Raw genomic sequence first — 27,622 nt, forward strand, 5'->3', positions numbered from 1 at the left:
AAAGAAAGTGCTGAAGGAATAAACAAGTCCTACTCATTAGTTTGGGTTTTTCTTAGTGAGATTATAAATGAATACACATTTGACTAAATCCTGTGGAAAATGTAATTTTTTATGTCACTGTAATTGCTCAGCACGTGTGCAGCTGGGTTTGATGATACCAGACCCAGCTTGTTGTAAGATCAATAGCAATGGCCTCAAGGAAAGAGGGATTGATGAAGAAAGGCTGATGGCTTGAGGGCTAAAACTAGTTTGGGTCATCAGGAGCTAAAAGTGAAATGTTTTAACTTGCCAATGAATGACTCTCTCAATACAAATACCAAGAAGCAGAGGCCAAATCCATTTTTTCTGCCTCGTTTCAGAAACTTTAATCTTTATGTCTTTTTGATTATTACAGAAAGAGAAGGGGAAATATTGTGCTATGTATATAGATATCACTTAAAGCACTTCTAAGAAGAATGAGAAAGTAAGTAGAATTAAATACAGTATTTGCAATGGAGCTTGCCATAGGCCAGATTTAATTCCACCACTTAAACGAAGCAGTACACAACTTCTGAAAATCTATCAGTGTCCCATTTGTTTGTGTTAGTTCAATTCAAGATGATGTAATTAGAAATGCTTTATCTTGGAAGAATCCAAGAGCCTTGCACAAGCACCTGGGCAAAAGCAGAACTTTTATCCCTCCAAACATTCATTACTGCCAGCTTAATGATGGAAGTGTAGCAGAAGTACTACAGTTCCAATGCAAACAAGGCTAATTTACTTGAGATCCCATCGAGGTGTCAGCCACTACTGCTGGGCCGAGAGCTCTGACTGTGCCATTGCTCCAAAATAACTTTCCTCTAAACACTGAGTGAATAAGCATGCAACAAACTACAAGTATTAGTTACAGAGCTCAAAAGTAAAGAAGTATCATAACTTTGCAAATCTTCCCCAATTGCTTCTCCTGATTCTGCCCTATGGCTGCAAGACAGGGCTGTAGGTGAAGCTCAGCTCAGCTCCATAACAGAAAGCTATTTCCTTTTTTTGTTCAAAGAGGAAAAATCAAAACTCCTTTGCAGTGTATTTTCACTGGTGAGGGTATTCACTTCTATTTAGTCTTTAGGGCTGAAGGATTACTTAGCAAGAAGGAAAAAGAAAGAGGAGCAGAGATTAAAAGGCAAGCAGATAAAGAAAAGCTTCAAGATGTAAAAATAGCAAAGGGTAAGGAGCATGTGAAAAGAAAAATAAATCATTTTTTACTGCAGAAACACAATAATAAAATCTTTTATCAGTAACACGAAATCCAAACTATTTATTTCCTCAAAAATATTCAATTAGCCCATCACTCAAAGCTTTCCAATTCTCTAGTGTAAGAGACAATTTTTTAGGGAAACAGACAATCTAGTTTAGGTGTCCTGCCACTGGTGCTCACCAGTATCAAATGCTTGAGGAAGAGTTTAACAAGTTAAACATACATCTAACCTTCAGTGATACATGATTTATAGGCAACCAGTAATAAAAGATCTTATCACGTTTATAGAGCCCTTGATTTCCCTAATTTATTTATTCAGCGTTTTTGAGCATCCACAGCATCCTAGAATAAAGAAATATCCCAGCTGAGGTTGGTTTTGAAAACATGCATTTTGTTTTGAACACATTCCCATTTACTCTCCACAGTAATGGAGTGAGATATGGAAAGGCACAGGTAAGACCAGTCCACCTGTGCATGTCTCCAAGACAGGTGCCTCCACCAGAATTTTGGGTTTTATAATAATGGGGAAGTCTCTGAGACACAAGGCCTGCTGGGGGATGTTGTAAACCACCTTTCTCAATGGGGGAGATATTTCTTGGCCTGTAACTTGGCAAGCCTGAATGAGAGGGTTTAAACTATGATCAGCTTGGTGGGGATAGCATTAGGAACACAGGTTGTGCCACAGGATGGTGTAGAACTGTCTGAGAGTGACAAGGCTAATGGGAACTTTTGTGTCACTTCAGGAAATTCTACAGGTTCAGGAGTACATCTGAAGTGTCTGAATACCAACACACACAGTATGAGGAAACAAGAAGTTCAGAATCCACTACTACTTGTGCAAAGTTAGGCTTGCTTCATTCTATGAGCATTCCGTTACAATTACATAAACAAAATTTCATTCTCACTCTTACCATGCTACATTCTGAGATCTTTTTGCAAAATTTGTAGATGTTCTTTATCTTTGCCACCCACAGTAACTCAGTATTATCAACATGTGCCCAAATGCCTCTTGTACATGAAGAATGACATTTTCATCAGATTATATTACACAATTAAAAAAAAACCAGAACATGAGTTAAAATACAAAAAAATGTTTTGTCTATTTCATCTCAATCTCTGATTTTGACTGAGTTTGGAAAAATAAAAATAAAGAAGAATGATAAATATTGTCACATTTACCACTTCAACACAGTGGGATTTGATTTCCAAACTACTTTCTACTGCTTGGATTATTTCCTTGATGAACGGCATGGCAGTTTAAGAGATTATCACTAATTGATTCAAAATGACCATATTGAGGTGTAACCTTGAAGATTCAATAAATACTGAGAAATTTTTTTTTATCTCAATCTTGCAACCATAACTACAAGCCAAAATGACTGCTGGTCTTCAGGTGTTTTAAACAATGCTTAGAGAGTGAGCCTGATTATTTCTTGACCTCTGCTGTCGTAACTGAGGAACTGAAGCATATGTCAGAGTAAGGCCTTCAGCTGTAAATGCAGAGCCTCAGACTAGTTCACTGCTTCTATCAAAGCAACTCATTTAAGCTTTCAGTTACAATGATAACTGGCCACAAGTTTAAAACATACAAGGAATAAATTATTTAAATGGTCAACATATACTAAGAAGATTCAAAGTTCAGACATAAATTTTCCAAGTAATAGTTGGCCAGCATTTCCCCATTCTTTTCACTTGTCATTTGAACCAAGAAAATGTTGCATTTATGTAAGTATTCAATTTCCAAAAAAAGCCTTCAGTGCTATCTCAGATAAACTGAGAAAAGCAAACAACAGGGGTTATGATGAAGAAAAAAGCAAATGAAAAAATAATTAATTTGTGGGAAACTTCATTAAATTCTTTGTGTGAAAAGTCCCCTTGACTTCTGAATACACTGGGAAAAAACAAACGAACTAACTAACTAACTAAAAACAAACTAAAGAAACCTTTACAATCCAAAACAGTAACTTAAGTTGTAAAAGTGAGAAGAAAAGAGAATGCTGTTGAAAACAGAACAAAGCAGACTAATATTTATGTCATTTCACCTCATTCCTTCTCAATAATTCCAATTTTCAAAGATTCAATTAACATTGGGCATTAAGCAGTAACAAGGTCATTGCCTCCAGCACCTCAGGGGCTCATAGCCATCTGCATTTCCTTCCCCTTCATTCATAGATTTAAGAAAAAGGCTGAGCAGGTAGCTGCTCAAGAGGCAGAACGGAAGGAATATTGTACTCCAAGACTATATTTAACAAGCAGCCATGGGACAGGGCTAGACTTTAAAGAGAAATTGTTTCCTTATATGTTTAATTCCATCTGACCTCTGTAGAAAAGCTTTGGATGACCAAGGTTATCTTCCTACTGTAAAAGCTATATCAATTTATGCATTGCTCTTCCTGTACAAGGCCATTAACATTGCCATTTTAGGCTAAACAGATTTTTCTGCATGATTGTGACTAGTGTAGAAAATACCTATGTAAAATCAGGTCATAATTCTGTAATATTCAAAGATCTTATATTATTTCCTCTTTGAAACAGTATTAAAACTGTGTATCTTACCCATCAAATATTCTATCAGTGTTAATACACTGAAGCATTGAATGAGTTAAGTAATACTGTTTAAGATGAAGTAAGCAAACTTTCATATGAAAATTATCATATCCTGAAAGAAAAGTGATGTACATGTTACACTCAAAATGCTCTTAGAGGTGTATACACTGTGAACATGGCGCTAAGCATTTATAGTGAGACTAAATGGTATCTTAATAGCCTAGTCAAAGTTATTAGTAGTCTAATTATAATAACACTGAAATTTACAGCAAAAAATATACAGGGAAAAAAACCCACACACATTAATAAGGAGTTTTTTTCACATGCTTTTCACTGTAGATGCATATCTGTTCCTAAACATTTCAGTGGAGGGGGCACAACAGCCTTCGTGCACTGATACTTTTATCGCTGCAATTTTTCTCCTCTTTTACCTAAACAGCCCTTGTAACAATGCAAGTTGACATCTTGTTCTGATCATTTTGGAGAACACTTAATTTTCTCCATTTTTGTAGTCACCTGAAGTGCTTAAGTAGACTATAACTGTACTTTTCCTTAGCCTTTTTCAGATGAAAATATCCTAATTTTATTGTGATTTCTTCTGAAGTCACATTTTCTACACTTACTGTAGTTCATTTTACTTCCTTCCAAAGTCTCTCTTGATCTCTTTTCATGTACAAATTCCATTATCAGAAGGATCATGAATGCTGCTACATTCCATGCCTAACCCCTTACCTAACACATTACATTCATCATCTTTCATTCACCTAGGCATGCTGACATACCTTTGTGACTGCCTGGCCACCATCTCAAACCCAGTATAGCCAAAACCAAACTCTCAGCCTTCACGTCCCAGCCACCCCTTTCCTGTCTTCCTCCTCTCAAAATTCTCAGAGGTCTCTCCCCATCATACCAGTCAGACACCCACAGGCACCAGCTTTAATTTAGCCTTTCAGCAATGCCTGCAGAACCCTCCCTCCATTCACGCTGTTAAAATTCTTGTTAAGGTCGGAGTTATTTTACAGATCACTTACTGTAGCATCTTGGCCCTGACAAAGGCATTTTTGCTGCAGACATATCTGTTTATAAACTGCTGCCAAGACTGTCTTCAAAACTCAACACTTCGATTAGCTCACACAGCTCTTTGCATTTTTGACAGTTCTTCTCACAATAAACAAACAAATGAAAAAATCACTTTTCAATAGCTGCCAAATCATTGACAACTATTATCATCCTATGACTCATTTTTTTCATTTATTATCCAGTGACAAGACTCAAGCTTTAATTAGTCCACATATTGCCCATCTGTTTATTTGATAAAAAATGCCTCTTCAAACCTACATGGAGCTGCATATAAACACACATAACTTCTCCATACCCACTCTAAACTCACCTCTTTTCTGTAGTGTCTAAACATCCTCTCCAAAACCACCAACGATGATTCATCTTCTAGTGTGCAGGAGACAAGCCTACAAAACTGATATTGTCCCATAATCTCCTTGTATGCTCTGGTTTGTCTTCACTTTTTAAGCCCTTTATTACGATGGACATTGTTGTTGTTACGCAGTGAGCTTTCTGCCTGTGGGTCCTGTGAACAACAGTGATAATGAAAATTAATAGTTACATTGTACCCTATGGAAGCTGAATTGATCCAACCCAGAAAAATAACTCCTCAGCTAGGATCTTTCACAAACATTGTAGTTTACAAAGTTTAGAAAAGTGCAAATGTCTGCCAACGTTGCAACATATTTGTATTCATTAAAGTTCCAGAGGCAGTAGTCCTGCTAAAACCAGTATAATAATATGGAAGTAATGTTGGCAGACCACATAAAATGTTAGGACAGAACCAGATGTTTCCTGGACTGTATGGTCTCAGTAATTTTTACACCATTAGTTTGCAAATAAAAGTAAAGTCCTTTTTAATGAAGTCAGTTTCTCCCTTTTTCCTGGAAGGCCCACCAGTTTTCTGGTATTGCACAGAAACAAGTACATAAGTTACCAATCAGGTTTTCAGTCACTCACTCTTCCTAGGCAATTCTGTTATTCTGACATTGTCCGTTTTCTGTTAAAAATGCCAGGCCTTCTTTGTATTTTATTCTACATTTTTATTCACTACTAGAATTTAGAGTTAATAATATAACTCATTTGTGGTGTCAGATTATCTGTTATAATCTGAAGAGCCCAAATGTACTTACTTAAGTACTTAAGTTTTCCAATTTTTACCTCTCTAAAACTCCCTGAAAAGAGGTTGTGGCAATCTGGGGGTTGGACTCTTCTCCCATGTAACTAGTGATACAGTGAGAGCAAATGGCCTCAAGTTGCACCAGGGGAGGTTCAGTTTGGAAATCAGGAAATACTACTCTGCAGCAGTGGGAAGGCATTGGAATGGGCTGCCCTGGAAGGTGGTAGAGTCACAGACCCTGGAGGTGTTCAATAAATAATTAGGTGTTCTACTAAGGGACATGGTTTAGTAGGGAAATGGTGGTGGTAGGTGAATGGTTGGACTGAATGATCTTGGAGGCCCTTTGCTAAAGCCTATTACAGCAGAGGTCTTTTCCAGCCTTAGTGACTCTATGATTCTATGATTCTATATTTTGAACAGGGAGTGATTAAACTACTCTGAGTTGCAGAATCACATTGTCACATTCACTCAAGATTTTTCTCTCAGTACTCTAAGTTCCCTATACTCCCTGTATGATTTATTTTTTTTTTCTGCAGGAACTCATGTAGCTTGAACTTGGTGTGCAGGTATTGAAAGTTCGAGCTTTTGTTTAAAATGCATCCTGTCCCTGTGCTTTATTCATCATCTCTGCCATGAAGTTCAGCCTATACAATCTCATAAAACTTTCATTATCAACACAGTTTTATTATTCCCCAGACTGTAATATTTATTTCTAAATATATGTAGATTGCTCCCAAAGTAGTGTCTCCTATTTATTTCCATGGAAACTACAACTGATACAAGGAGCACAAGAACACTGCTTGATAGAGAAGATTCTCAGCTACAAAATACAATTTTTCAGCATAGTCATCACTATTAGCTATGCATTTTTGCCATCTACGAACAATAGACTGCATGCCATCCTCATAAAATCTGTACCAGTGAAGATGGTCCATTGCTGCTAACACTGCTACTGAAATGCATCACCCACACCACTGAGTCCACATCCAGTTTTTGGTCTCCAGAAACATTCCACAAGTGTTGATGAACATTAATGGGTGTCATTATTTCCACATGGAGGAATTCAGTGACACACCTTTTCATCAGACGCACTTCCACGTCTGGCAGCATTTTGTCAGACTGCACCTCTGCTGCTATCTGTTGCATAGCAAAAGAATGTAATGGAATATTGGTGTGAAGGTTCAGCTTCTATTGACATACCACCACCATCTGCCTCTGACATCATGGGCCATGATAACAAAATAGAAGGCATTACTTTCAGAGCAGTCTTCATGTGTAGATTCCCTTACCGTTGTTCATACAGTGACATAACTTTGATATTCATTTATCCAAGTCTTTGAATTTCTAGAAGCATATATGTACTGTTTACTAATAGCAAGTATACACTGGACATGATGAAATGAATCCCAGAGAGGAATAATAGTAATTTGGAAAAAACAAACGAGCAAACAAACAAAAAACAGTAAAAATAAGCTAATGAGGATCTAGGAAGCATGGTTTCTCCAGTAAATATTATCACTTAAACATGCACATTTTTTAGGACCTTTACTGTCTCAGCTTTAAGGAAGATCCTAGTCTTCCTGATTAAGGTGGGATACACAATCCCAATTTATTAGATATATCTTGGAAAAGTCAGCTGGAAGCTGGACAACATTGTCCCAGTATGCAAGAAGGGCAAGAAAGAAGAGCATGTAATTATGGTGCTGTCAGTCTCACTTCATCACTTCATAAAATTATGGAGAAGATCATTCTGAGGGGTACTGAAAAACACCTGAAAGCAAATGCCGTCACCGATTGCAGATAACAAAGATTTGAAAGGAGAAAGTCCTGTTTAATGAACTTAACCGCCTTTTATGACAAGGTTACCCACCTGGTTGACTAAAGCAAGGTAACTGATAAAATCATTTTGGATTTCAGAAAAGCTTTCTCACAGTATCCTTCTGGACTAAATGACTAGCATACAGCTAAAGAAATACATAATACAATGAGTGACCAACTAATTACAGGCTAAAAGGGGGTTACATCAGGGGTTACATCAGTAACTGAGGTACATCAGGCTGGTGGCTAGTTAACTACTAGGGTTTCTCAGGTCTCCATTTTAGGGCCAGATCTCTTTAACATTTTCACCAACAACTTCTATGTGGTATTTGAAAGTATACCGACATTGCAGATGGCACTAAACTGGGAGGAGCTGTTGGCTCTCTTAAGGGTTGAAAAGCTTTGAATCTCATCAAATTAAAAGGCATCACCATCTACATGAAGTTTAGCAAGCAACTGATGGATTCTGTCTTTGGAACAGTGCAGCCCTGGATCTCCATGCAGACTGGGGGATGAGAGGCTGGAAAGCTGGTCTGCTGATACAGACATGGAGTTCTGGCTGACGATGAGCTGAACATGAGGCAGCAGAAGAAGGTTTTCTTCTAACACTCTAATGAACTTACTATGGTTAGTACTGAAGAGAAGAAAAATTTCACCAGCAATAATTTAACTACAATCATTTTTAGAATCATGATTTCTGGTTCCTGTTTAAGTGTTGCACTGCTGTGTGTGGAGATAAAGATATTACATGTAATGTTTTACATGTTTTATAACCTTAAAAACTAAGTTGACCGGTGAACTAGCATCACTCATGTCCCTTCCAAAATGGCATTTTGAGCTCTATTCTCAGTCAGAAAACATAGGCAAACAGCAAAATCAAAAGATAGGCAACCAGAAGATAAGGGCAAAAGTGTTTAAATCCTTTATGTTTCCTTGCCTTAGCAATGGATATTCAGCACTAGGAACAAATCTGATCCAGTTCCTTACTATTTCTGTCCTGAGACCTACATACCTGTGACACTGAGAGACAGATCACAGAAGATGGAGGTAGGAAATACACAAGTCCTTACTTTTTGCTTTCAAAAGGCAATGTCATTTTGTCTTGATATTTTGTTGATGTTGATATTTCCTTCTCCTTGGAAAAGATTTACTGACAGATGGAGTAACTGGTCGTTTTTTCATGAGACAAAATAGACAAATATATGTTATGGGAGGAGCATAAGTCCCATGTTTTGAATGCAACTTCTCAAATCACTAGGATTTAAAATCTAAGATCTTTCTGTGAAATTAAAACAAACAAACAAATAAAAGATAAAAAAAAAAAGTCAGGTTTTATAAGGAATTAATGCCTACTAGTTCGTAAAGCAGAAGTTAGAGAATGAGCTACAGGCTAGCAGACTGTCAAAGGCTGTAAGAGGGAGTTAGATATCTGTTGGCATTCTTTCTTTTATGCTCTTGCTGGATGAAAGGCCTAAAGAACTTGTTTTTTGATCATACACTTTGGCCAAACAACAGTACAAAGATATACACAGTCCTGTGTGTGTCTAGAGTGGTTTCCACACAAAACAAGCACTTAAAGAAGAACCACATATACTGAATCATAGAAACAAAGGTCAAAAAATGTCCTTCTGCAAAGTTAATAGCATCTGTTCAGAGAGCAGGAGGTTTAAAGCTTGGATACTTTTTCTATATTACTGAGTTCAGCACTAACAGCTCTGTTACCAAGCCAATTTTTCTTTTGACTTGGCCAGTACAGATTGTTGGGTTGTTGGGTTTTGTTGTTGGTTTTTGTTTGGAGGTTTTTGTTGTTACTTAGAGGTTTTGTTTGGTTTGCTTGTTGTTGTTGTTTTGTCCGTATGTTTTATGTTTTTCTGTTTTATGATCTGGACAAATACTTGTTTAAGTGAAGAAGTTTAAATAGTTGAGAACTGTCTGCATCGAATGGATTTAAGAATTAAAACCTTCCATCATTTTTACAGTATTATATATAAAGACTAATTTCTGAAATGTGTATCATGAAGGACATTCAGTAGAAAATGTAGAAGAGAGCCAAATTATGTTTCTGATGAACTTATGTTTCACTAGCTATTTAGAACAGTAAGCATAATATACAAATGATTGTGTACAGCATAATCTCTATTAATTACACCTATCCCAATTCCCACACATTCAAAAATACTTAGAACAAATAAACACCATTGTAAACTAGATGGTATAAGAAGCAAGGTATAATAACGGAATGAAGTATAGGAAAAGAGGATTCTATAACACATGAATAACCCAGTCCTAGAGTAAGTCCAGTTTTAAGAGAGGAGACAAGGGTGGTCTTCCAGATGCACTAAGTGGTGCCCATGGAAGAGGTTCTTCTCTCCCATACTTGTCACCAAAATTTACATCAGATCCTCTGCTAGTGGTGTAGCTTCCACATATTACATAAAGCTGCCAGGTTGCTTCATACAATTTTCACTGTTTATATAAGCTTAAATGATTTTATATTGAAGCAGATGAGTCATTCCACTGGTCCTGTTGCAGTAGTAACAAGAAGCAGGTGCTGGAATCATACAGTAAATTGGCAGATACCTTTCTCAGCTTAAGTTTAAAGCTTTAAACTTTGTTAAATGTGGAAATTCTAACTATCATTATAATTGTTACCATCCTACATGAAGATTAGGAAAAGGAAGGAGGTGTGATTATTGTAAGACCCCACTATACCTAAGAATAAGTTATCTTCCTCATCCTTCATTCTCCAGCTCAATTCTGATGTTTGGCATGGCCAAGACACAGACTCCACTGATTCTTGATCTCACTCCACATTTTCCTGTTTGCCTGTCTATGGACAAGCATTCAGTATCAGACACTTCTGTGTTATCCTAGCCAAGGATATGTGTCCAAGCCGTAAGACTAAAATGCCTAACAAAGCATTTCCCATTTTTATCTAAATAAGAAAATCAAGTATACTAGTCAGTTTTGGCTAAGTTTCTTTGAAATGTATTCAATGACCCAGAACAGATCTCCAGTGCTTGGACCACCTCCATCTTTCTTACTTGCCCATATAAGCAATAGAAACAATCTGTGCAGCCAATGGAGGAATTTCAAACTTCAGTTCATACTGTATGAATGCCTTATAAAAGAGGGGGTATTTTTCATAAACTTGAAAAATTTGTGCTTACTTTCTACAGTCTGTTTTGTTTCTGTAAATATCACACTACTGACTTAAAATGAGGACATTTAATTGTTACGTTATGCTTCACTGAATCAAAACCACAGGACTTATTTCGTTGTGAATTTATTGCATATTTTATTCCTACTCAAGTAGTGGAACAGGCTGCTTGTCTTTGATTTACAGAAAGAAGAAACATTTATTCCTTCATATAAATGTTTGTGTCTTTTTACCTGTTTGTGTACAATTGAATCAGTTTGGAAAAAAGTATTTAATTTCCTCTCTTAACCAAGCTTACACAAACACAATGCAATGCTAGCAACTGACTCCAACAACAGGGTCTTCTCCATTTGTGTGGTAAGAAGGTCAACAACAGGAACTGAAATGCTCAAACTGAGGTCAACATCTGGTCTGTGCCTTTCAGAACCTGGTCTCAAGTATCATTTCTGAAGCAGATCTGATGGAAGTTTGCTTGTGTCTGCAGCTGCAGCCAGACAGCATGCAGCATAGCTTGCCAGCATGTCGCTGACCCTCCATTAGCTACAAATTCTTTCTGTTGTGTAAATGAGGCCTTAAACAAAGACAAGATCCCAAAGAGCCTCAGTGCATTTCATTGGCATCTCACTCCAGGGGAGCAAGTTCCTCTGAGGTAAGTCTTCATTTCACAGGAGTTCATACAGTCCAGATGAGTATTAATAGCCAAATTCCAGATGGGTCATCACTTCCCCTTCCCTTTTGGTACTGCCTGAGAAAGGCCAGAGAAGATATTTGCTGCTATGCTGGGATAATGAGCTGTCTCAATCCTATTGTGGCTCTTCTTCACTGATCTTGCCACAGCTGCTGCGTGACTCTCACAATTTTTAACAGGACAGACTACATATTAATCTAGAGTTCAAACAGAAGGACTACTTCACAACTTTGTTCAAAAGAAGCATTTAATCTCCCTTCAGGGCAAAATACAATAGTATGATTCAAGTTGGAAAAGGTGGCAGAAGAAAATGCTTGATGTATTGCATTTATTTCAAATGTGGGCTGGATTTTTTAAAGGCCAGATCCCACTTTATGCAATAGCTATTGATTAAGAATTAGCCAACAGAGATCTTTAACAGAGGTACTGGTACAGTACTGTCCTTCACAGAAGGGATTTTCTATAAAGGTTCATATCTACACTCAAATTATTTCGTTTTTCTTGTCTAGAAAAGAAGACAAGGTAGTAAGCCACATACTCATCTACTTTTTCATGCACTATCCAAAGGTGACGTGGACCAAATCACGTCCGTAGCAGAAACAATGGAGGATCTAGGTGAAGTAAGAACTGACACACGACCCTTTGTCAATAAAGCATTCTGCTGCTAGTACACCTGACAGCTGCAAATTGTGAAACCAGTTCCTGCTAGCATTTCTGGATGAACAATCTGATCATCTGCTTCAAGGAAGCTTTCCTTTGCTCTGAAGATAAACTTATCTATATATGAGAATAGACACTTACCCATAACATAAGTAATGTATGTCTCAGACATGCATTACAAGGGATGTTATGCAGCCCATAATTGTTATGGGAATGCTCTCTCTAAATAGCACTGAATTCACATCATAACATTCCACGGCAGGATATGATAAATGTGGTCTTCTCATGCACCTCAATGTCTTCTACACTGATTCCCCTAAGAGCTACCTGACGTACATCAAACAGCAAGAAGTGCTCATAGGATATTTCTGAACAACGATTGTGCTTGCTACAGTACTCAAAACAGCAATTAGCTACAACAAATCTGGAACAGCACATACAACAGGATTTCAACCTTGCTGTCAGTAAACCACACTTCATATCCTGCCTCTTATCACTTCATCACTTTTATTCGATTTCCAGCAAAATAAAAGGATCAGAAACCACCAATGCAAAAGGCAACAAATCCATCATTCCACAGTGTATAGAGCAAAAATAAGCTTCATATCTGCATTGTTAAAAAAGACAGGCAGTAATCTACAGTACAAAGGGCAACAGAACATAGAATCATAGAATATCCTAAGTCAGAAGGGACCCATAAGTATCACCAAGTCAAACTTCTGTTCCCACACAGTACTGCCCAAAAATTAGACCGTATGATTGAGAGCATTGTCCAGACGCTTATTGAACTCTGTCTGCTTGGGATTATGACCATTACTCCCAGTGTCTGACCACTCTGGTGAATAATTTGTTTCTAACCCCAGCCTGACCCTCCCCTGATGCAGTTCCATGTCTTTCCCTTAGGTCACCGTCACCAAAGGGAGGAAATCAGCTACATGGATACAACATATCCAATATGACACGGATACCAGAAGAAGTAAGGACAGAGCACTGCTAAAGTCTTGAAAACCAGAAAATAGGTTTGGGCTTGTTTTTGTGGGATATATGCCTATCCAAGCCTCATTTCATATTTTATAGAGATAACAAATGGAAGAACAGAGATAACTGCCAAGTCGTTTATCGCAGACTTAACATTCTAAAGCTTTTTATTTTGTGCCATGTGAAATACCAACCAAGGGACCAATGTTACACAGTATAATTTTGTACATTACTGGTCAGAAAACCTTGACTAAGAAACATCTATCAAGAAACAGATTGCTAGCAACCGTTAGAAAACGTAGGCTGCTTTTCTTCTCTAAGGGCATTTCCAGCAAGAACTGGAATACTATCTTGCCTTACCAAAAGCGTGAACTACAGTGATAAGCTCAGGTGAAACAAAAATCAGAAAAATACTCTCTCTCTCTCTCTCTCTCTCTCTATATATATATATATATATATGCTTATGTGGCTTGGATTGGTGCATTTCTGCTTTTCCATGCTTGCCATAGGCCGTAGCCCATGCCTCAACTGATCAGATCTCATAGGAACAAGGCAACAAGTTTTGGCTGGATAACAATAGTAGTATTTTGGGGGAAAGTTGCAACAGATCGTATAAGCTGAGAGCACACTAAATGAAAAAGTGGTCAACCATAAAGAGAAAACTAGACGGCATGCATGAAGTTAGTTTCAGCTGTGGGATGGGCCACACTAGTATTCAGATAACTAAACAACTGTTAATATTTGTATTTTAAAAAGAGCTTTGAGAATTGAATACGATCAACAGAAGAGGCAAAACAATCTAGAAAGAGGTGAAAAATATTCATAGATAATTCAGACTGTAACTATATCATAGTAGAAACATAAAAGGTTACTTGCTTACAGTAAAACTACCATTGTTGTGGAAAAGTATATATATAGTGAATATTAATGAACCACTGAATCCAAAAGGAAACAATGTGATCCAAATCCTACCTCAAAAAATTGGAAACAGAACATGCAGAATTTGAGCCCAGTGAAGTGGATTTACTGTGCATGAAAAAGCACTGATTGTGAATCGAGTGGTCAGGAATCAAATGTTTGAAATACTGCTCAGGAAAGCTTAGAATCATAGAATTGCTCAGGTTAGAAAAGACCTTAAAGATCATCAAGTCCAACTGCAACAAGCAATACTACCTTAACTCTAACAACCCTCTGCTAAATCATGTCTCTGAGCACCACATCCAAACGGCTCTTAAACACATCCAGGGATGGTGACTCAACTACCTCCCTGGGGAGCCTATTCCAGTGCTTAACAACCCTTTCTGTAAAGAAGTTTTTCCTGATATCCAACCTAAACCTCCCCTGGTGCAACTTGAGGCCATTTCCCCTCATCCTGCCACCTGTCACCAGTGAGAAGAGGCCAGTCCCACTCTCACTGTATCACCTTTCAGATACTGGAAGAGAGCAATAACATCTCCCGTCAGCCTGCATTTCCTTAGACTAAACAGCTCCAGTTCCCTCAGCATCTCCTCATAGGGCTGATTTTCCAAGCCCTTCACAAGCCTCGTTGCCCTTCTCTGAACCTGCTCCAGTACCTCAGTGTCCTGAACACAGTACTTAAGGTGAGATCTCACCAGTACTGAGTACAGGGGCAGGAGTCTTGATAACCAAACCTTTTAAGTTTAGGATTACCAGTGATTTGATGAGTCTGTCCAGAGAGAGATATCACCATACAATTTGCTTATTTGCTAGCTTAAATTACTTAGTCCTGTAGTATATATTCCCTGTTTCAGCAGTTTTGGACACACTATATCAAACAGTTAACTTTTCCTGTTCCAGATCCTCTTCATTGATTTGGATTAGATATCATTCATTTACATTTTCTTCCCTGCAGAAATACGATCCCCCCCCAAAGACGATGGATATCAATGGATGCTAACAGTGTTTCCTACTCCATTTGAGCAAGTTTGGTATCAATACTGTAGTTTTATTCTTCTACACAACTCTTGATATCACATGTGAAAGGATGTCACCATGTATGACGTACAGAAAATATCTCTTCCCCTTAGCATTTTGTGAGTATTTCATGTACTTCTTGAATATTATGGTCATTGCCACTTACACACAGATTCTTGTGCAGAAAATCAGTAAAATCTCTGCCTGGTTTTAAGGACACCTCACATTAAATCCATACAGTTAGGAATATTTATTCTTCAGTCACTTAATCCTACTTCAGATTTACATGATGTTCTAGGAATGAAAGATAATCCTGATTTCCAAATACACAGAGCTATGAACCTTTGATCCCCCAATTGCAATCATTCATGCAGTACTAATGAAAGAGGTAATATAATTTACAAGTACTGCAGTTTAATGAATATGCTAGCATATTGTCAAAGCTTTGCTGCTTTCCATTCTCATCATCTGAGTGAATCCAGCATTAGAAAAAACTAAGAAATTATTATATCTGTGTACAAACTTAGGAAAACACCTGAAAATCTCCAAGTTGACTAAAATTACTGAAAAATATATATATATGAATGAGGCATACTAAGTGTGCTAACCATAAGAAAGAATATCTTTAAAAAGGCAAGGTGTAGGAGCCTAAAATGGGAACTATGGTCAAAATGAACTTTCTGCCAATAGCTATTAAAGACTGTGCCTGAATATTTACAGACTACCCATCAAAAAGAAATTTATCAGAATTCATATATAGAATACCTAAAATATTAACACCCATATCCTTGTCTGGCTCATTTTTATTTCAACAATATTTTAATACATTTCATTTATCTGCCACTAATGTGATAATGCTTATTGGGGTTGGTTAAAACAGTGTACCCCTTGTCCTGTCAGAAAGGGTGATCTAATCCTCTTCAGTCCAAATACTATTCTGCCTGGTACCTGAAAATATCGTGGCAGTTTATAAGCCAGGGTATACAAAATGTCTTCTGTTTGCCAGATGTAAGTGATGGTATGCCTGAAGGTTTTCTAAATGTTATGGCAGATCTTCATTACACCTCTATTAAAAGGGGAAATAAAACACATAAGGGGAATATCTGAAAGTGATTCAAGAGATGAGAAGTCGTAGGAAAGGAAAGAAAGAACTTCCAAAAGTGTAAATTGAGCAATAACAGCTCAATAATGAGAATATAAATTCCACCCCGAGCGCTACACTATCTGGCATCCGAGTACAATCTTGTCCAGTGGAACCTGCAGCCATGCTGGAAAAGTGGGACTGGAGAGAAAAAAAATCTACAAAGCAATGTATATAGTACAGAAAGTTAAAGTTATGTGAAACTTATGCCTTGGTATATTCTCTTTCTGAGGTCAAATCCTTAAAACAGGAAAGAGTCTAATTTTACTGAAGGTCCCTACTTTAGAAAAGAAGCACCCAGCCACTTGTGATGAAGCATGGAAGGAGCAAGGCCCAGTATGGTCAACTCTGCTTACTTCAACTCAGTAGCTAGAGCATTTAGAGGAGATGTGGGTTTAAATCTCTACAGGATGAGGAAGCAAAGGAGCCAGAGTTTGCAATTTGTTAGACAACCTCTCTAGATAACAGTTTACTGTTTAAAGTACAGGATACTTTCTTCCTCTCCCTATATATCATGATGTAATAAGAGCTTTGCAATGGGTTGGTTCAGTCAGCAGGACAATGCCCATATGCAGGTGCTTCTAGATCTTACATTGATTAGATTAGATCTTACAGTGATTAGATAATCATTCTGTACTGCTAATACACATGAAGGTAAGTACTCAAAAAACAATTTGAGTACAGATACCCTTATGGCATCAAAATTTGAAATGCATTCAGTATAGAATACATCCTTATTTACATTTCCAGACTCTGTAGCTTCTCCAAGTTTCTGATTTGTTTGGCTGTGGGTTTTTTGTTTGTTTGTTTGCTTGTTTTGTAAAAGCTAGGGAAAAGAAAGAATATGAATGAAATAGTTCATAATTATGTTTGCCATTTCTACCTGTGCTGGGTTTCTAATTTGACTCAACAAATTAAATCATTTTGTATTTCACTGCCAGCAGTACATCAAGTACATAATGACAGCAAGTTTACATTCCTGAGTCCATTTCACTCTGCTTTCTTCATAGTGTTCACGGATGTGAATGACCAATTTTCTGAAGAGCAATTTTTCTCATGGAAGGATGAAACAGATAATTATATTACTCTGGTGACAACAGTGAGAAGCTCAATATAATCTGCTGAAGGGGAAAATCTTTAAATCGAAGCCTTCAAGAAACTACCCCAAACAACATCAGAATGAATTTTAAAGAAGCAAGAATCTGTAAGCTAATCATTCAGGATTCAATTTTACTTCCACTATAGTAAATGAGAGCTTTGTAAGTACTCTTAATAAAGGAGGAGTAGCAGGTTAGGAAGAAAACACTTCATAGAAATCATTCTTTAATCAGACATTCAGAAGAACACACAGAGCTCTCCTGAAAAGTGGCCAAGAAGATGTCAGAAGAACCAACCCAGCAGCAGTCCCCAAGGTCTTTATTGGATCCATGTTTACCATTCTCATTTCTTGAGCTGCTAGAAAGGTAGTTAGAAAGTTTCTTTAAATTTAGGCTAACAATAGTCAGAGAAACAAAACTGGGAGATTATATATTTCACTTTATAATCCAACCAGTTGGAGTAGGTTGTCAAAATTAATCATGTTGAAAGCATTGAACCAATTTTCTTTGAGACCATTCCTGTATTTTTCCCTGGAATTTAAAAATCAAACCACATCTGATAATGGCATGAATGTAGCATGACCATACACCAGCATTTGCAAGCAATTCCTTTTTGTGATTCAGGATGAAATAATTTAAAGACAAATTTGTAACAGAAAAAGCAGAATTGAATTGAAAACACTAGCCTTGTTTTAAAAGTTCAGAGACTTGGAAAGGCTGGTTTTGTCTATCTATTGTCAGCTTGCTTACTTAGGTTTCACAAAGCAAATACAAAGGATGCAATTGCTATGATGCAGAAAGAAACCCAGGGTGATAGAAAGCACTGAGTTGCATTATTTAGATGACTGAAAAGTCCTTAAGACTGAAAAGTCCTTCCGTATCCCGGTCAGTCTTTCAATATGAACTTCCTGAAGACAAAATGTCTCAAGAAATGGTATGAGGAAGCATTTAATTCTAAATAGCTACTGGGATAAACGACAGGATATTTTAGGAGCAAGCAAACTGTCACTGGGGATTTAGGATGACTCTCTCAGACTCTCTCTTTTTTCAAAGGGAATGGGCTGGTGTCTGCAAAAGTAGAACATCAATGTAGTAAGACACAGTGACTCCACATCTTAGCATCAGTGCCATTTTCCAAGCAATGGAAGGAATCAATGTAGAAAGGAAAGGGGGAGGTGATCAAAGACTGGGCAAGTAGGGAGTAACAACACAAAAAAGGAAACAAAGAATAGAGGGCAATTTGCATTGACCAGTGACTAGCAGAGTTATCATGAGTGATGACAGGAAATGACAGAAACCTGAATGAAGAACAAACAGATGTCATCTGTCTTGGATGAATGAGAAGAATCTCCACAGAGACGGTGAGAATCTTGAGTGGTCTGAAGACAGAAGAATGGCTGATCCCCAAAACTCGTGGCAAACGCTCAAGACTGTAATACTCCCTACACATACAAGTGGTTGCTCTGGTGCTGCCTCAGACAGATCTTCTCATGGCAAGATGTTGGTGTGCTTCAATATTAATTCAGCAGAGAACAGAGAGTTAGATAAGTACGTAAAGAAATTCACCTTTGTCATGACAGAAAAATCTCACTGAAAGAATTACAACCACTTAAGTTGCAAGCCCTTAATAGCTGTTTTCATGTCATTTCTATTTTCATTAAGCTATGGCTCCTCACTCCATATTATTGATCAGCTGCATTTTAAAGCTGTTTTCAAACCTTGGCACTTAAAATCTTGCATAATGATTCCCGCATTTCTGTAGCAAGATTTTATTTTATTTTTTTTGTCGTTTTCTCTGTCATTTCACCTTTCACCAGCACAGCACCCTTCCAGGAACAGAAGTGAGGCTGACTGGCCTGTAATTACCTGGATCTTCCTTCTTGCTCTTTTTGAAGACCAGAGTGACATTGGCTATCCTCCAGTCTTCAGGCACCTCCCCCATTCTCCAAGACCTCTCAAAGATGATAGAGAGAGGTTCAGCAATCACCTCTGCATCTGTGGATGCACCCTATAGGGTCCCATGAATTTATGAACATTAGTGTTGCCTAGTCGCTCACAGGCTACCTCTTCCCTGACTTAAAGTAAAGTCTTCCATTCCCCAGACCCTCTCACTAACCTCCAGGGTCTGGGATTCCTGAGGGAGAGATTTTTCACTGAAGACAAAAGCAACAAAGGCATTCAATATCTCCACCTTCTCAGTATCCCCCGTTAACAGAAAACTGATATGCTCCTCACCAATTCTGAAAGCAGAAATCTAGATTTTAAATGTGCCCATATCAACCAACACAGAGGGACATGCAGAGGCTAAATAAATAAATAAATACATAAAGTTGTTTGCATAGTGTCATGATGCACTAGCTTTGTGCAAAAATGCCTCTTTTTCTCACATTCCTCAGCTACTGCTTGATTATGGTGTATTTTGGTGTACCCAAGTGTATGTAAGTAACTTTTCTCCTTTGTTCGTCTCCTTTCATTGCTGCCAAAATAAATTTGTGCAAAAAGGAATCCATGAGAACCTTTTAAGTAGAGATACCATGGGCATTATTTCAATTTTTATTCCCACCGTGTTTTCCTGAAGTCAGATTTTTGGAGCTATGCAGTCCCTGCATTAATTATATACATAGACACAGAGACTCTCCTGATACACATCTTCTGACACAATGCATACAATTCAGTCCGAACTAATTCAATCATAGAATCAGAAAAGAGGCAGCTGGAGTCTTCCCACAGCAGAAAATCTTTCAGGGGAATACCCTTGGACTGGCTAAGAGAAAGATTGATACAGAATTGTAACAAAAGATGTTTCCTTATGCGCAGAGTAAAGCTGGTCAATGACCATTTTACTAAATCTTGAAATACTGGAGGACACAAAGAAATTAGCAGAAAGGCATTAGGAAATTTTAGTGAGCAAGAGCTGAAATATCTGGAATGAAAAACAATGGTAGGAAAACAACAGTAGACTGTTAGAGAATTGTTAGCAGTACAGAATCTGTAGGAACTAAATAAGCCATAGAAGATGTGACCAGAGTGCAGGAAAGACAAACACCAAAGCAAACAGAATAAGAGCTCAAGAATCTGCTGTCATAAACCACCTCATACATATTGCAGCAATTATTTTGGTGCTGCTATGGAAATATTAGGTATGTTTGTGTATCTACAGCATTTTGTTTTTCCAGGATTCCAGTAAGTCCCCATGTAAAGTTCACAAAATATAGCTAACACTATCTGCAAGGAGCTAGAAAATGAATGTGAAAGAGGGTATAAGAATGAGCATCACAGAAAGATCACACTCTGGGAATATGTGAAATGTTACTCAAATCTTATAAAAGACAGTGTTTACAAACAATGGAACTGCAGTGTTATTTCCAGGTGACACAGTGAATAATGTATCTCTAAAAGGTAGTGTGCATTCTAAATCTAAATCACAACAGTGAGACGGTTGCAAGCAGACATACTTTTGTGTGTGTGTGTGCATGTATGCCTCACAGTGAGATACCGGAAACTATAAAAAAAGACTTTCTTTGGCAGAGCTTGAACAAGCACAGCTTGTATATCAGACTTTATCAGTGAAGAACAAAAGTGTAACAATTTAAATCAGCCTGGTTTTCTTCTCTAGAGTAAGATGTGGGATAGGCAGTGATAGAAAAGGTCTTTTACCCTGCACTCTTAGCAATCTATATGCTGAAAGGCAAAGAGAAAAAATAAACTAATAAACAACTCTAAAGACAATAAAGATTTTCACAGAACAGAAATAGGTCATTTTATCAGTGACATTTGAAATATATATGTTTCAGTGAGCACATAGCCAGCCCCAGCAAGTAAAGTTCAGCAGCAAAGCACAATCATCTCAATATTTCCTGGATTTTTGTTGGTAACAGATACTGAGCAAAGATCTAAGTTAAAAAAGGTAGAAGAAAAAAAGCATTTTACAGAATTATTACATCCACCTGCAGGTCAACAATCTGGACTTCCAGAACAGACAGGGAGAGAAGAATAGGATGGTGAACAGGACACTACAGATTTTAGAGAAATAACTGGATCCATACTTTATTAAACACACCTTGCTTTTTATGTTTATGCAGAGAGCTCATTCCAGTTATTTCATTATGTATTCAAGGCCAGTATAACTGGCTTTGCACTAGGTGCATTGGCTGTTGCTAACCATACAGCTGTAACATAAAGAACTGGGTGCAGTTTAGTCTTGTCTGGATTTACTTGCATTTTGAGAATTGGCAGCTTGCACCATACTTCTTGCCATGGTAGCAGCACAGCTGTCTGTACCTGAGCTGGCAAGCTCAAGGCTCAGATATCTTTACTCAAATAACCATAAAATTCTTGCTGTGATGTTGGCATTCACACGGTACATTAAGATCTGTATTCATTGTATGTGACTTTATCTGAATGTGGGAATTCTCATTGTGTTCACATATAAATAATGTGTATTATTTATACACATCCTATTGATCTTGTGGTCCATGTCAAGGCAAGATTGGTGGGACACCGATATTCCACAAACTTAATGCTTTAAAAGAAACGTGATCTAAGTCAGATAAAGAATATTTTTAGAATGGGGAAAAAAAAAAAAAAAAAGTGAGAAAGAGAAGGAAAAACTTTAAAGAATCTGTATCTCTGTGTTCCAGTTTTGCCTTCTTCCTGTGTCAAACTTCCTATGACACCAGGCCTTAGGCATCAATCAAATAATGCAGGCCTCCTGAGTTGTGTGCACAGATATGGCAAGATATGTAGATATGGCACAAGGCTTTGAATATTCAGAAAGTGTGACAGTAGCTACTGCTACCATTTTGATTAAATGATACACCCAGGAGACAGTCAATATTTGAAGGAAACTCACAGTCAGAAGAGTGTCACATTGGTATTCAGTTCATTTTTCACTTATAGTGAAATAAAGTGTTCCTGAAACACACTGTCATAGCAATTGTTCGTTAGTTATTGTCCCTTATTTTCACTAGTTAGAAAAACAAAGTGATTATCTATCAATATTATCTACCAAAGAAAACAAGTTCCTGTGTTGAGGCAGGAATCTAAATGGAAATGGACTATAATTATTTTCACACCACTTACTTCATCATATGTAATGGCTGTGGGGATAGTTTTTGTTTTATAGTATCTTGTTCAAATTCTAATATGTTTCAAGTGAAAGAGAACTCAGGTTACAGAATAAAGTGCCTAAATATACACTGACAAAATTGAGAGCTCCCAGAGAAATGACTGCCTAGATCTTACAAAATACTAGCCTGTGGTCATTTTATTCAGCTTTTGTCCCCCAGACACTACCTCTACAAACACAATATTTCTGAGTATACTTTACTAAGTTAATATCTTGAGATTCAAGTAACTATGCCACACTACTCTAAAACACATCTGTGCACTCTTTCCACAGCTTACTGTAAAGGACAGTGAAAGCTTAAAGGATCTAATTAAGCTATTCTGTAGGGAGCAGGAGGTGAGGACAAGCAGTGGATAAGTAGAGATTAGAATATGAAAAAAAACAGCAATTTAAACTGACTACCATCTCTGAGTCTCAACCTACTTCCTTAGTACCTGCAAATGCCCTATTTAGACATGTGCAACCACTTTCTAGAGTAAGAAACTAAACAGAAATATTCAGTAAAAGTGTCTTCTATATATGAGAGAAAATAAGCTGAAACTGGCTGTTAGCTTAACTGGCACTAACAACTAGGTTCTTGGCAGCAGCAAGAAAAAAAGAACAAATTGGTCACAGAACATAAAAGAGAAGAGTGAGGGTCACAAATTAAATGGTGACACACAAAATTTCAAATAGTTAAGAAAATATTCTGTTTCTTAGTGTTCTTCCTTGCAATTTTATTTCATACAGGAATGATTATTTGGACAGGCTTTCATATAAACACTTTTAGAGAAAGTAGATTCTTACTAAAATAATTGTGGCACAGGATGACATGGCCTACTATTACCTAACACAGAGTATTCAGATGACCATGGGCAGCAGAAGACTTCACAGGGCAAACTGGGACAACATAGCATTGCACTTAATAGGTAAGAGACTAAAAGGACATTAACTTTTCTAAGTTTTACCAACAATATTCAGCTGGGGTTGCACCAGTCGAGAAACAGAGTAGATAGGACCAGTCAGCCGTGTCAGTGACCAAAGAATATTCACAGGCATACATAGGGTCAACAGAAATAAACAAACCAAAAAAACCCACAGATACAGTTTAGGCCACAGATCCTTGCTGGGTTGTACAGAGCATGAAAATAAGTAACACTTTTTTTTTTTTTTTTGGTCTAGATTCATGGAAGACTGCTTATATAAAAGCCAAAAAGCAGCTTAGGAATAGACATGTCCCTCGTTAACAGTGGACCTGGGAGTATTAGTTTGCATTTAGGGTAAACCGTGAGACTTCTCTAGAAACTTCAGTTTCTTCTTTAGAACTATTGATTTGGCTAACAATTTCATTTTTCAATGTAATGTGTTGCAGTAGTCAGACTTGGCAATCACAAGCATGAATTAGCACAGCCAAACAGCGTAGGAAGACAGGGTGCAGTTTCCTGTCCAGCCTCAGGCAGAAGGGGACATTTTGCACAGCTGGCATTGTGCATGTTTGTAAAAGCAACATAACTTGCAGAAGTCCCCACAGGCTTTACATTTTGACACATCCCAAAGTTCAGTCTAGTTAAAGTGCTTCCTTGTGCCAAAAGAAACCTTATATAATGTTGGAGGGAAAAAAGAATATTTCAAGAAGCACAAAAATCAGCCTAGCTACAAACTAAAAGTCAACACCTATCATTGCAACTATATTTTCTAGAAAATAACGGGGGGGGGGGGGGGAAAGCATGGAGAAATGCTGAATTGCTTGCAGATTTCCTTTTTGATCATCATTAATCGTCCCACTCTGTATGCAACCTCAACCTTATCAAAACAGAAAACGTCACTGGCAAAGAATCTTCCATAATATGGACACAGTTTTGTATGCCTGATACCTGGGTTAACGGGCAATATTTTAGTGAGGAAAGGAGAACTAAGTGTGATTCTAGCAAGACTGAAGACAAAGTAACCTCTCCCTTGATAAAAATACTACTGTTTGAACCTGTTCTTCCTGCTTTCTGCCTTTGATTCATAATCAGTCTTTCATTTCCAAAAGAGAGCTGCAAAAGTTTGGTCTGAAATTTGACTAAAGTTAGACAACTTTTCTGCTATGAAGAAGCACGGGTTTTGCTTTTAGTATACCTCTACAGAACCTAACATGATGCACATACCAGAGCTAATCAATACAGGATGCTTTAAAGAAAGACATAACAACTGAAAGTGACCAACTTTTTTTTCATCTAAATATTTTATATGAGAAAAAATGAGATTTTGGTAAATTGTCTTCTGGGTTTCAACTGAAAAAATACAACAGTGATTTCATGGGCAACAGGAAACACAAAGATGTTGGCTTTAGGGAAGAAAATATGATGCAAAGGTAAACAAGAAAGAGCAGCTGCAATTGTGAAGATACTTTTTTCAGGGAATTGATGGAAGGAGGATGGAAAAACTTTTGACACTGTCCCTGGACAAATCTAGGTGACATTTTTGGACTAGCCTCACATAAAGCAAGCCATGTGATTAAGCAGTATTCGTAGCGCAAAGTGCTCACTGGTAAAATGTCTAGATGCCGTGTCTGTGATAGAATTTATGTACTTAACCTTCTTTCTCAGCCCAGATGTTCTTACATGTTAACTTGTCATAAAGAGCAGAGCCTTTTCATGCATCAAGAAGTAATTCCAGACAGTATGTGACTTTGCTACCCCACATTCTGAAATGGAAAGTACTTAAGTAAATTACCTAACTCTTTTGAAAATTTAGCTTCACTTTTTACCATCTGAGATACAACAATTTCTGTTCACATGTGACGGTCTCAGAGTCCTTATCCAGACTAGATACTTACACACAACAAGGAAGAGACATCTCATTTTCCATTAATTCTTTTTCTTAGGATTTAGGTGTTGTTTTTTGTTGTTACAGTTTCAGGAGAATTTAATGTTATTTTCTGTTCTCTCCTCTGTGGACATGCCACCAGCATTGGTTACCAAGGATATGTGCTGCCAAAGTATCCTCTTAAATCAAGGTCTCAACATCTGCTATATTCTACATAATCAGATAGCTATGACAAGAAAATCTACCCAATTATCACTCTTAACAGCTTCTGAACTGTATCTATTTCTGTCTGGTTCTGTATTGAGGCATAGTATAATTCGTATCTCTCTGACAGAGAAGAATCACTGGAGAGAGATGGGACTGCTAGACAGATGTGCAGCCAGCACTGACATGAAGCTTCTGTTACAGTTTCCAATAATTGATTTTGTTAGTCTCCCTTAGCAGACATTTTACAGAGAAGCAATCCAAAAAAATAATCTCTATGGACTGCAATGAAATTAAGATCTGGCTAAAAACAACTCTAAGTAGTAGAATTATGTGACTGTTATATAAACGGAGAACCAACAAGAATATGAACCATTGGGAAAAGGAACACAGATATTTTTTCCTTGATTTTTTATTTCTTTTTGGAAGCATTTAAAATTCAATAGACAATATTCAGTGCAGACACAACAACAACAAAGCCCCACATCCTATTCCCACTCTATCTGATAAAGAGAACAGGGAGGACAGAATCATAGAATCATTAAGGTTTAAAATGACCACTATGAGAATCTAATTCAACCATCAGTCTGTAACCTATGCCCACATTTTGTCTCTGCATCAGTTGCTTAGATGCTGTTGAATTGGCATGGCCCAAAACCTGTCCATTTAAACAGCTGCACCACTGCATGCCAGCCTTCATACCTTTTGCTTGCTAGTCTAGACACAGCTCCATCGTCTGATCAGTGATTGAGTGGACTGAAAGCATCTCTGTCCCAGTGCTCTCCTCCCACAGCTGGTGCAGGCAGAGATAGAACTGGGTTCAGTGCTCTGGCAGAACAAAGGAGCTTGACTTGGCCAAGGTAGTAGCTGATTATCACCCAAAGACCTGGCAGAGATAAGTTACAGCAAGAAAATAATGCAGGGAAGACATCACTTCTCAGCACCTTTCCTGTGCCAGAGCAGGGCTTTGCCAGAATCATGCCAGGATGTGAGTTTAGATACCTCTGATTTTACAGGGGATATGACAGTGGGTAAGACAACATGCCACCAAAAGGTGATTTTGTTATGTCTATCCCTTTCTAAGATAATAGTGAATTGCAGGGTGTGGATACAGCAAACAGACTCATAGGCTGGAAGGAACTTCAGGAGGTCGTTTCACCTAGTCTTTTCCACAAAGCAGGGTTAACACTGAATTCAGATCAGGTTTCTCAGGATTTTGAAAAAACTGGGCCATAGAATCCACAGCTGCTCTGGGTAATCTGTTTCCCTCTGCAATCATCTTCACAAAACACATGGAACTATATTATATACAGTGAGAAACTCTCAGGGAGATGACAGTATCTTCCCTGATCACTACTGACAGAACACTCAGCAATGACACAAAGAAAAGGTTCAGACTGGACATCAAGAAAACATCTTTACCATGAGAGCAATCAAAAATGGGAACAGTTTCTAACAGAGATGGTTAATGCCCTATGGCCAGCAGTGCTCAAGAGGTAACACCCTCAGAAATAAGTCTTAACTTTCAGATAGACATGAAGCTGTCAGCAACTTGAGCTAGATGACCTAAACTGAGGAACACTACAAGAGACCATTCCCCAGAAAGATATAGCCCCATTCCATCTTTCAAGCTCTACTGCTGAGCCAGTTCATCACCCAGCATAGCATGAATCTGTTTATCTCACAGCTGGACAATTTGTCAGAAATTTCTCATAAAACTCCAGACACTTCCTGGGGCATTGCAAGCCTGGTAATCTGCCCAGCACACAGTAACTGCTGCTGCCAGAACCACTGGAGTGATGGCTTCCTGCAACTCCTTGGCATCAATGATCTGAACTTATAATTGTCTTTTTGCCCTCATTTTATAGGCAAGTTATCATCTGTAGACCATGTACAGATTCTCTGCGTAGAGATTTACAGAGTGTTCAAAGAGTAAGCCAATGGACAGGGTTGCTGGTAATGTCCTCTCAAAACAATTACTTAGGCTAAGAACTGCTCTCACTGTTGGTAATGTAACCAGTTCAAGTTCAAAACATTTTTCTCAAATATCAAAGAAAAGAAAACAA

At 37.8% G+C, this 27,622-nt stretch overlaps 1 long non-coding RNA gene across 1 annotated transcript in view; it reads right to left on the reverse strand.

Moving 5' to 3' along the window:
* Positions 1-2,415: 2,415 nt before the first annotated feature.
* LOC107309520 overlaps positions 2,416-27,622 on the reverse strand; it is a 37,488-nt gene continuing 12,281 nt past the window's right edge. Inside the window, exon 3 of the long non-coding RNA XR_001553216.2 lies at positions 2,416-5,363. This is a non-coding gene — a long non-coding RNA (uncharacterized LOC107309520). The remainder of the gene's footprint in view (positions 5,364-27,622) is intronic.

Source organism: Coturnix japonica, chromosome 2, assembly GCF_001577835.2.
Source record: "Coturnix japonica isolate 7356 chromosome 2, Coturnix japonica 2.1, whole genome shotgun sequence".
NCBI classification, from domain to species: Eukaryota; Metazoa; Chordata; class Aves; order Galliformes; family Phasianidae; genus Coturnix; species Coturnix japonica.